The sequence below is a fragment of the Podarcis erhardii genome (assembly GCF_964252035.2).
Source record: "Podarcis erhardii genome assembly, chromosome: 14".
NCBI lineage: Eukaryota > Metazoa > Chordata > Lepidosauria > Squamata > Lacertidae > Podarcis > Podarcis erhardii.
This window is the reverse complement of record NC_138503.1, coordinates 36,188,470-36,200,380: the sequence shown is the minus strand read 5'-3', so window position 1 is coordinate 36,200,380 and position 11,911 is coordinate 36,188,470. Positions and strand designations below refer to the sequence as shown.

Here is an 11,911-nt window from a genome sequence, read left to right as displayed (position 1 = left end):
GAGAGAGAGAGAGAGAGAGAGAGAGAGAGAGATGGGACTCACCGGCCTGCAGTCATGCATTATTGATAATAACAGCCGTGCCTCTTTAACTGGCTTTGCTCTACGACACTTGAGGGTGCGTGCATGAACATGCCTGCAAGCGGGTGTGTGTGCATGTGAGTGTGTGTTGAGGGAGGGAAACAGGCAGAGAGAGAGAGAGAGAGAGAGAGAGAGAGAGAGAGAGAGAGAGAACCAACGCCAGCATCTTTCATTCCCTGCACTCTGGATAACCATCTCTTGATTTTTGCTGGGGGGGGGGGGCGCGGAGAGGAGGAGAGAAAAGAAGGGGACGCCTATTTTCCCATCGCTGCCACCTCTTCTGCAGCTCCATTCATCCTGATCTGGTGGGATGCATCTCCCCGAGTATTGCCCCCCCCCCCAGGTTGTTGTTGTTAGTATTATTCTCTCTCTCTCCCCTCCCTCTGTCTCCCATCTCCATTTCTGAAAACAACAGAGACCAGCCGTGGATTCTCCTCTGAGCAGGCTGGAAGCAGGAGGTTTGTGCGCTGGAGGAGAGGGGAGAAGGAAGAAGGTTTCCTGGCTGAGGTTCTCCATCAGACTGGATTGGAAAACAAGGGAGATTTCGACTCCTCTTTGCTGTCCCCCCCCCACCTCTGGCATCCCTCCATCCGGTCCCTGATGCTTCTCTTCTTTACATGAAAAGGCCGTCGGTGTGCGGAAGGCATGGCATGAGCTAAAACGACTGTCCTGGAGGTAAGCATGCTGCATCTGTGTATTTAATCCTTTACAGCACAAATCTCTCTCTCTCTCTCTCACACGCTTGCACACACACTCTCCCTCCCTCCCTCCCTCTCCCCTGAATACCTTCCCACCAGGTATTGATGTCTGTAGGACGGCATCCCACCCAGAGGGTTTTTCTTGCATTTGCACCACCAAGGGAGAGACCATCCAGGGGCTGTAATTACATCCCTCCTCAATGAAGATCAGAGCATCTCAAAGCCAGTGTTACATAAGGACAAACCTCCTTGCTTTGCTTAACAGGGATCCGACTCTGTTTCTATCTGTCTCCAGCAGATACTCTAATATAGACTGGCAGCCTAGGTGGTGGTTGTTTTTAGATTGGGGGGGGGATTTGACCCCTCCTGCTCAAACACCCCCCTCCCCCAGTTTTGGTTTGCTGCATTGAATGGAAATTTTAGTGGATCGCTACCAAGGCGATCTCATCAAGAGGCTGCGTGTTGAGTGGGACACACTGTTGTTGTTGTTGTTGTTGTCATTCTTTTTGGGGGAGCGGGTGGGGGGTGTTGCTGCTATTGTGATTCATGGATTTGGGGGGTGTCTTGATGGCGCCATTTCCTGATCCCCATCTGGGCTGGCTAGCTGAGAGGATGTGGCGGTGAGATGGTTGATTTTTGGGCCCCACGTGGATCTCTTAGTTTGGAAAGAAGGTAGACTGGGCGAAAGAAAACAGGGCGAGCCTGACCGGACTGTTTCGGATTTTGCTTCTCTGCCCAGTGGAAAGAGAAGAGGGCCCTGCTGTTTGGACTCTTGCCTTCTATCCTGGTTGAAAAATGTTTGTTGTTGTTTTTTTAAATAAGAAAGAAATAATAATAAAGCAAGCCTTTTTGTTTGATGTCATATATCCACTTCTATGTGGGTCTTGAGTCCACTGCTAGGAACACTTGCCTGGGAGTAAGCTCCACTGAACTCGTCAAGAATTATTTCCATGCACAGATTTGGTCTGCACAAATTTAATTTTCTGGACCTCCCCCCCCATACCTATGCTTTTTACCTAAGAACCTCTGGTACAAAAATAAAAATAAAAAACAGGTTGACTGGCGCAGAACAAGAAATTACCCAGGAAAGTGTCACCTGTTACATTTTTTCAGGGTTCTGTAATTAAAGGCACATCAGAAGGGTTGGTTTTTTTTTTTAATTTAAAAAGTGGCAGCACTATCATAAGCTCCCCTTCCCATATATATATGTATACACATAAAAAGAGCAAATAGTCTTCTTGGGGGTTCTGCCTAGAGACTGCCAAGAGCCGAGATTTGGAATGGCACTGTAGTGATCAGCAGCCATAGAGGAGACACCAATGGCAGATTTTAGCAGGATGCTGTTTGGCTTGCCTGTTACTGTTTCGAAATGCAGTGGATTTATTTTTGGGTTGGTGATGCGAGGGCTGTGTTGTTTGGAAGATATCTCTGCAGCTTTCTTCCCATGCTTAAGAGAGTGGTCTGTGGCTAGCTGGAGAGCTTCTGTTTTCTCGTTGAATTTGGGGCTCGGTTTCTTTCTAAAATGACTATTTTGGAGGCTCCAACTTGTGTGCTGTGTCCTGAAAATCTTGATCCCTTGTTCCATGAGTGTGGCAGCTGGTGAGATGTGGTTCTCTCCCTACTGCTAACAAGCAGTAGAGTTGCCAACTCTTTTTCTAGCCTCTGCTCCTGCACCTTTCCCAATAGCTGGAGCTGGGCCACAGATGTTGTCAGATGAACAGGTGTGTGTCCTTGCACTCCAAAAGCTTCACCTGCTGATATCTGCCCATGAAGCAGCTGTGAAAGGCAGAAGAAGAAGCCTAGGCCATTTTTATTTTCTGGTCAGTTGGAAATTCCAATGGTTAGTGAAAAATATTCCGGCATATGCCAGATGTGCTGCCCTCTCTGTTTGAGAACTGAATTCTGATATGAAAAGAGGGTTGTGGTGTAAACATTGTGAAGGTGTGTGAGAGAGCTGATAATAATTCAGTCTTAATTTAGCACCGAAAGACGCCGCAGTTGTTAACTAAACAGGGCTGGTAGTCGTGCAAGTTTAGCTGTGCTGATTCCCCATAATAACAGAAACAATGAGCAGATTATGGTGGGCTGTGTTCTTCACTGTTTCTGTTCTAAAAATGGCCATTCCCTGGTTAAATTGTGCCTGCTGCGTTGGAAATCCATAATCGCTAAGCCCAGACATGTGGGAGCTGGCTGTGGCTATTCTCAGTAGTGGCAAACAAAACATTTTGCATATGCTCAAAGAAACTATTTTCTGTGGGATCCATGCCTGCCATTAGAAAGATGGGCGAGGGGTCACCCAAGGTTCAGTTTCAGCATGCTGGGTTGGTTGGTGTTTGCTTCATGCTGTGTAAGAGCTCATCCACATTTCTGCTTGTCCTGTGCCTAAAAAGATTAGGTCCAAGCGGTTTCACACTTGACCCACACTTTCTAGACACTGGTCCAAGTGGTTTTGCCTTTGACGTGACACTTTCCCCGGGATAACCCTCTCCTTCGCACTAAATCAGAACAAATGAAAATCCATGGAAAACCCAATGGCCATTTGTTCCAATGCACTGCATTGGAAGAAATGGTGGGGCAAAGGAAGGTATGGAGAAGCCCTCAGACAGGCTTTCATAATCTGGTTCCCTCCAGAGGTTTAGGGTGGCAGCTTCTGTCTGGGACTGATGAAACAATAGCCCCAAACATCTGGAGGGCATAAGAAGATCCCTGATGGATCAGGACAATGCCCATCTAGTCCAGCATCCTGTTCTCACAATGGCCAGCCAGATGCCTGTGGGGAAATTCTCAAGCAGGACTTGAGCACAAGAACATTCTCCCCTCCTGTGGTTCCCACAACTGGTACTCAGAATCATTGCTGCCTCTGACCATGGAGGCAGAACAGGGCCATCCTGGCCAGTAGCCATCAGTGAACCTTCTCCTCTGTAAATTCGCCCAGTCTTCTTTTAAAGACATCCAAGTTGATGGCCATCACTTCCTCCTGTAGGAGGTTGTTGTTTTGGGTTGTTAGTGGAGAAATCATCTGCAAAATTCCTGCTTTTTTCACTTGAAAAAAAAAGAGAGAAAAAGTTGTTAAAAGGTAGCAATGCTGGTACTGTGTGACTGTGTATCCTGAAATATTTCACAAATGAATTTAGGAACACTCTTGTGTCGATAAAAGGGCAGCCTCCTTATCATAACAAGGATTTCCATCCATTTGTATTGCTAGAGTAGCAGGTGACAGATCCCTGTTCTGAGGACCTTCCAATTTAAATCAGGGTTGGGGAAAACTTTGGCCCTCCAGATGTCGCTGAACTACAACTCCCATCATCCCTGGCCAGTGACCATGCTTGCTAGGGCTGATGGGAGCTGTAGTTCAGCAACATCTGGAAGGCCTAATGTTCACCACACCTGGTCTAAACCAAGGAAAAGGAGGGAAGTGCAGCCAGAATAAATAGAGGAGGAATATCGGCTTGTTTCAGTTGCACATGTTGAGGTTTGGCTGCAGGCTCAGTTAGATGTGGGAAGTGGGAGGCTGTGCGAAAAGGTTAAAAGAGAAGGTGGCTCTTCAGGAGGGATCTGAAGGCCCAAGCCGACCATTCATTATACATGACTCTCATAAGAATGTAAGAAGAGCCTGCTGCATGGGGCCAATGGCACATCTAGCCCACCGTCCTGTTCTCACAGTGGCTGCCCAGATGCTTGTGGGCAACCCTCAAGCAGGACTTGAGCACAAGAGCACAGCTACTCCCACCCCATAGTTTCCAGCAACTGATCATGGAGGAAGAACATAGCAATTGTTCCTAGCAGCCATTGATCAACTGATTTTTCAGGAATTTGTCTAATCCTATTTTAAAGACATCCAAGTTGGTGGCTATATCATGGACCCTTGTAGCAGTGAGTTCCATAGTTTAATTATGCACTGCATGAAGAAGGACTTCCTTCCATCTCCAGTGAGTCACTTACTCCTTTTTTCCTTTTTTCCTTTTTTCCTTTATTTATTTATTTATTTATTTTTGCTAATGCATAACTGACCACCCTACCTTCAAATGCTCTGTGCAGGTACATTGTGGGGATCCCTTTCAGAAAATTTTAAATGGCACATATGCCAAAAGTTCTCCAGAATTTGGGGTGCACGCAAACACTGTTCTCTAGGCGATAAATAAAGAGGATGGAGCGACTCTCCTAGAGGAAAGCTTACAGCATTTGGAACTTTTTAGTTCATAGAAAAGATGAATAAAAGGCGACATGCTAGACGTTTATGAAATTATACATGGCATGGAGGAAGTAGATAGAGAGGAAAAAATCCTCCCTCTCTCACAATGAACACCTGAGGATTCAAGACATACAACAGTACATAGATAAAAATATATTATTTGCTCCCACCAGATATATTGATGGCCACCCAATTGGATGGCTTTGAAAGACAATTGGAGAAGGCTGCTAGACACAATGGCTATGCTCTGCCACCACTGCTCTGAAGACCAGATGCTGGGAATCACAAGTGAGGAGATGGCTGTTGTGCTCAAGTCCTGCTTCCAGGCTTCCCATAGGAATCTCCACTGGTCACGTTGACAGCAGGATGCTGGGCTAGATGAGCCTTTGGCCTGACCCAGCACGGCTCTTCTTACGTTCCTAAACCATCATGATACCTGGGTACCACTTCTGCTGTCAGAGGCCGTATGCCACTAAATACCAGTTACTGGGAATTGCAAGTGAGGAGAGAACTGCTCTTGTGCTTGGGTCCAGGATGCTGGACCAAATGGGCCATTGCCCTGATCCAGTGGGGCTCCTTTAATATTCTTATGTTTATATTCTTGGTTTTCTGCATCAGGTGTGATTGGATGACCCAATCACAGCTGCTGCAGAGAGGTAGCAAGATTAGCCACACTCAGAGGAGATCAGGCATGAGTCAGTGCCCCAGTTCTTCCTGTTTCCACTGCAGACGTGGGTCCAGCACAGTGATTCACTCAGAAGCGCTGGACTGGGAGTCCTTATTCTTGAGCCCTTCAGGCAGAAATTTATTTATTTATTTAACTCTCTATATTTAAATCTACTTAATATAAAAATAAATTTCATATATATACACAATTGAATAAAATGCCTTTTAAAAGGTAAATGAAACCAGAATTGAAACTATATACCATAGATAAAGATGGCAGAAAGTGAGGAGGAATTAAAGAACCTTTTATTGAGGGTGAAAGAGGAGAGCACAAAATATGGTCTGAAGCTCAACATCAAAAAAACGAAGATCATGGCCACTGGGCCCATCACCTCCTGGCAAATAGAAGGAGAAGAAATGGAGGCAGTGAGAGATTTTACTTTCTTGGGCTCCATGATCACTGCAGATGGTGACAGCAGCCACGAAATTAAGAGACGCCTGCTTCTTGGGAGGAAAGCAATGAGAAACCTAGACAGCATCTTAAAAAGTAGAGACATCACCTTGCCAACAAAGGTCCGTATAGTAAAAGCTATGGTTTTCCCAGTAGTGATGTATGGAAGTGAGAGCTGGACCATAAAGAAGGCAGATCGCCGAAGAATTGATGCTTTTGAATTATGGTGCTGGAGGAGACTCTTGAGAGTCCCATGGACTGCAAGAAGAACAAACCGATCCATTCTTAAGTGCTCACTGGAAGGACAGATCGTGAAGCTGAGGCTCCAATACTTTGGCCACCTCATGAAAAGAGAAGACTCCCTGGAAAAGACCCTGATGTTGGGAAAGATGGAGGGCACAAGGAGAAGGGGATGACAGAGGACAAGATGGTTGGACAGTGTTCTCGAAGCTACAAACATGAGTCTGACCAAACTGCGGGAGGCAGTGGAAGACAGAAGTGCCTGGCGTGCTCTGGTCCATGGGGTCACGAAGAGTCGGACACGACTAAACGACTAAACAACAACAACAACCATAGATAAAATAGAGCAGTGCATGAATGAAAAAGTTTAAGAATTGGGAATCAAGAATCTAGGACGGCTTGGGTGAACACAGAGGGGTCATGTCCAATGTTACAGTTCCCAGAATTCCTTGTGAAGAGGGATTGACTATTAAACCACACCTGGAGTTGTAGCTGGGTGAGGGGAAGGGGGTTTCTCCTAACAACTCTCAGCACCCTGGACAAACTACAGTTCCCAGGAAACTTTAGGGGAAGCCACAACTGTTTAAAGTGGTATGATGATGCTTCAAATGGTGCAGATGGGGCATTAGAGGAATGCAATCCTATACTGTATGTTTAAGAAGTGTTTTAAAAGCTGGTTACTGTTTCTGCCTCTCAAAGCACCTGGAGGAAAGGGTGTCCCTCTGAGGAAATGTAGCACATTAATAGAGTGAAAACAAAACTTTTGACTTTACCAATGGGCAGCATTGTACTCCTTAGTGGTAAAACATGTGGTTTGCAAGCAGAAGGCCTTAGGTTCAATTCCTGGCATTTTTAGTTAGATAGGAACATAGGAAGCTGCCTCATACTCAGATCATTGGTCCATTGGGCCTAGTATTGTCTACAATGACCAGCAGCACCTCCTCAGGGTTTCAGGTGGCAAGTCTCTCTCAGCTCTACCTGGATATGCCAGGGATTGAACGTGGGACCTTCTGCATGCCAGGCAGATACTCTGCCACTGTACAAAATAGCAGGTGATGCAAAAGATCCTTCTCTGCCTGAAACCATGGAGAAGACCTGCCAGAGTAGCTATGATGCTGAGCTAGCCTGGGGTGGTATTAGGCAGCTTCCTCCATTCCTATAGGGACAGTGCTATTGCATTCAGGTCTTGCTTGCAGGCCTCCCTTAGGCACCTGCCTGGCTTCCATGAGAACAGGGTGTTGGACTACAGGGCTGTTCTTACACTCCAACTTTAATTTAGAAAAAAAAAAGTATAATTCAGGAGGTGGGGGAAAGGTATCATTACTTGCCTGAAGTTTGCAAACCTCTAAACGATTGCACAAAATATTTGGGGGGAGTGAGGCAATTGCTGCAGTGAGCAGTTTAGATGTCACATTAATTGAACCCGGTAGCTCACTCTGCTGAATATATATTGAAAAAATGAGATATTCAAAACAGCTTTCCCTTCAGGCCAGAAAAGCTTTTGCACTTAAATGTCACAAATTAGTACCTTTAAATTTTCACAGTATCTCACTTCCAAAAATATCAGACCTGTTCCCCACCACCACCCTCCCAAGTTTAATACAGTATTCACAAGAAAGTTGTTTGAACGAGTTCCTAAGGGAAGAGATGGTAAGATTACCCAAACAGAACCGCCTCAGCTCTCATAGCTGCATACAGGAGCTGCCTCTGTGGCAAAGCGTTTGCCTCTGAGTCAGCATCTGGTGACAGGAACACTCTTAAGTGGGCAATAGGTGGCTCATTCACACATTCAACCTGTTGCTTGATGCTGCCACCAGCAAGTGATGCATAGGTGAACTGACCAGTAGAGTTTCCTTAATGATGATATGCCTTGTTGTTGTTGTTTATTGTATCATCCCATCTGTCCATCCAGAGGAGCCCAGGGCAGCAAACACATTACTGATAAAACAATCAACGATGAAAAGCATGAAAAACAATTTCATATACAGTCGTACCTTGGTTGTAAAACGCCTTGGTATTCAGACGTTTTGGCTCCTGAACACCGCAAACCCAGAAATGAGTGTTCCAGTTTGCGAATGTTTTTTGGAAGCCAAATGTCTTTTTTGGCTGTTGGCATTGTTTCCGGAGCCAATCAGCCAATCAGAAGCCACACCTTAGTTTGCGAACTTTTTGGAAGTCGAACGGACTTCTGGAAAGGATTCCATTCGACAAACAAGGTACAACTCTCTCTCTCTCTCTATATATATATATATATTAAAAGCATTCCAATGTAAATATCTATATGAAAGGCTTGTTGGAAGAGGAAGGTCTTCAGCAGGTGCTGGCTAAACCGTAGAGAGGGTGCACTATCTAACCTATCCTGTTGATGTCCTCTTCTAGCTTGGCTCAAGGCTTCTGGGGAAGGCTGTGTTGAGGATTTGGCACTTCCTGGCAAGGCAGGATTATGCGAGGAAGAGGAAGAGTCACAAGCAATAACAATGCAAAGTCCAGTCTGGTAGAGCAGAGTCAAGGTAGGCTCTGCAGGATCACAACAAGGCAGGTCTGTCAGGACCCTGGACAGATCACTGTGGCAAAAGCTGGCTGCAACTCTCCCAAGAAGAGCTGTTGTCTTAGCAGCCTGGCTGATTCCTTATGAATTGTCACTGGTCTGACTGGCTGTGGGCCCTGCCTGCCTCTGAAGGCCTGTTTGTTTCTCAAAGGGCCATTGCAGGTTCCTGGGGCCCAGGGGCAGTGAAGATTGCATGGGGCAGGGGGCTTTTAGTCCAATGAATCAGGTGAAGCCATGTCATCTGACCAGGAAGGTCCTGGAGCGGGAGGTGAAGCCTCCCTGCGTGATGCCTTCTCCCCTCTGAGTCTTCCTTTGAACCAGAGGTGGGAACAGAGGCCTGAGAACACGGCAGTCTTTTTTTTAATATTTCATTTTTCATTTTTCAAGACGATATTGTTATACACCCACATCTTTTTCAATTTCTACATTTCTGGGATTACTCAGATCCCTTGGACTCCCCCCACCCCCTATATCTATTTAGATATAGATAGATATAGATATAGATATAGATATAGATATAGATATAGATATAGATATAGATATAGATATAGATATAGATATAGATGATATAGATATAGATATAGATATAGAATTACATTTTTCTAATCCACATTATCTCCTTTTTGAACTCCTTAACTCATATTACATTATGTGTGTTACAACAATGCTGTTTATGTTTCTAAGTATATACAGTGGTCTTTAAGGTATTCTATAAACTTTTTCTACTCTTGACTGAATTTCTTGTCATCTTGGTGCCTGATCCTCACGGTCATCTTTGCCATTTCAGCATAGTCCATCATCTTGGTTATCCATGGTTCTTTAGTTAGGACTTTCTCTTCCTTCCACTTCTGGGCAAGTAGCATTCTTGCGGCTGTTGTCACGTACATAAATAGTCTTTTTAAATCTTCTGGTATTTCGTCTCCTGTTAACCCTAGTAAAAAGGCTTCTGGGTTGTTGTTTTAATAAAAGTTATCTTAAACATTTTTTTCAATTCATTGTATATTATTTCCCAGAAGTCTTTTACTATTTTACATGTCTACCATAGACCAGAGAACATGGCAGTCTTTGTCCCTATGTCCCACTTTACAGAGGAAAGTCCTCTATTTGAAGACATCCTCTGTTTCAGAGCTGGGTAAGCTGTGATTCTCCAGATGCTTTTGGACCACAACACCCATCATCCCTGATCACTGGCCATGCCGGTTGCTGTGGAGATCAACCACATCTGGAAGGCCACTAGTTTGCCACCCCAGCTCTGTTCAAATGCCGATCTATCCATTCCAAGTCTGGTTTTAAAGATAACAATCCTTGCATAAGCAAGGAGATGCATATGCTGGGGTCAAGCGTGCATAAAAATACATATATTCATGAACACAAATACAAAAATGCATTATATTAGGGAAAATGGCTTTGCAAAAAATTATGCTTTGGTCAAAATTGCATACCAAAAATATGTATGAGAAACTCGCACAAAAATGCTGGTGAATTTTAATAGGGACTTGTTCTTTCTTTCTTTCTTTCTTTCTTTCTTTCTTTCTTTCTTGCAAACTGATGTGAAAATGTGGAGAACTGAACTTAAGCTTGGAAAAATGAGGAAAAAATGAAATGGGCGCATTTGCCCACCTCCCTCACTCTTGTGCCATCTGTATTAGAGAGCATCAAACTTGTTCAGCCAACATCGCTTTTGTTGGTTCTCCTCCTGACCCTTTAACTGCATCTTGATATTCAAAAAAGAAACTGGTGATCATGTTGTCCTGTCCCTTGTTTGCCACACCCAGAAGTTCTTCATCTGCTGCTGCTACAGGGTTCTCGAATCTCACTGGATTTGTATATATATTTGTTTTTAAACGTGATTGTGGGGGAACAGCCGACTATTGGTTTCAATTGTCTAAACCAAAAGGAAGCTGTCCGGTCTTGTGGTTCATCTTCAGGAAACCTTGGTTTTATCCTCATGTGCCCTCAGCTGAGTCACTAACGGCTTCAGTTTTTTGAATGGCTTTTCTTTTCAAACAACTCTGCAGCAGAATTTCATCCTGGAGCCCCTTGTTCTCTTCCTCATAAATCTAGAGTTTGCAGTCTTGAGTGTGGCTAATGGCAGGTGATCAGATGCAAAAACAAAAACAAACAAACCCTGAACCCACCCACCCCCAACCATTTTATTCCTTCCAGGGACACCTGTCTGTTTTTGTGGTTGATTTTCAAGGAGGTGGGGGCTCCTCGACCCTCCAGATATTGCAGCAGAGGTCATCTGCTCAGAGTCTTCTCCACTGTGGTGAAAAGTATTGTGTTTCTTTTAAAATCATAGTAATTCTTTACAAATTGCATATAATTTGCAATTCTGCACCCTCTCTTATCCTATTTTTGTGTGTGATGTAGAAACAGTCACTTTCACCAATACCACCAACTTACTGAGAAGGCCTTCATCTTCCTGATCGCTTGTGATGGCACGGGGATGGGCTGGGCAAGTGGGCAATAGCTCAGTGGCAGAGCAGCTGCTTTGCACGCAGACAGTCCCAGGTTCAAACCCTGAAATCTCCAAATAGGACTGGGGAATGCTCCTACCTGAAATTCCAGGGGGCTGCTGCCAGTCAGCTCTGGCCATACTGAGCTGGATGGGATGGTTGGTCTGACTCTGTTTAAGGCAGCTTCCTATGAGAGAGTGCTGTGGTAGTCAGGTCCTTGCACGCTTCTTCCAGGGGTCTCTTGAAACCCTGGAGAGCTTCTGCCAGCTGGTGTTGACAATATTGGGTTTGTTGTTGTTTAGCCGTTTAGTCGTGTCCGACTCTTCGTGGCCCCATGGACCAGAGCATGCCAGGACCAGAGTCCTGATATTGGGTTAGATGGACTAATAGTCTGACTTGGTATAAGCCAGCTTCCCAGGCTTCTATTGATGTGTCAGCCCTTTAATCATAGCCATGAGGACTGGAAGCTTCCGTTATTTTATTTTTTAGCAAACCGGCCATAACTTGGTGGTAGAGCACCTGCTTTGCATGCAGAAGGTCTCAGGTTCAAAACCTGGCATCTCCAGGTCAAAGTGGGAA

General features: G+C 45.0%; 1 protein-coding gene across 1 annotated transcript in view; it reads left to right on the top strand.

Moving 5' to 3' along the window:
• Positions 1 to 495: 495 nt before the first annotated feature.
• Positions 496 to 11,911, top strand: part of FBXL16 (F-box and leucine rich repeat protein 16) — a 60,290-nt gene continuing 48,874 nt past the window's right edge. The window contains exon 1 of the mRNA XM_081839865.1: positions 496 to 753. The gene's annotated coding sequence lies outside the window, so the exon portion shown is untranslated. The remainder of the gene's footprint in view (positions 754 to 11,911) is intronic.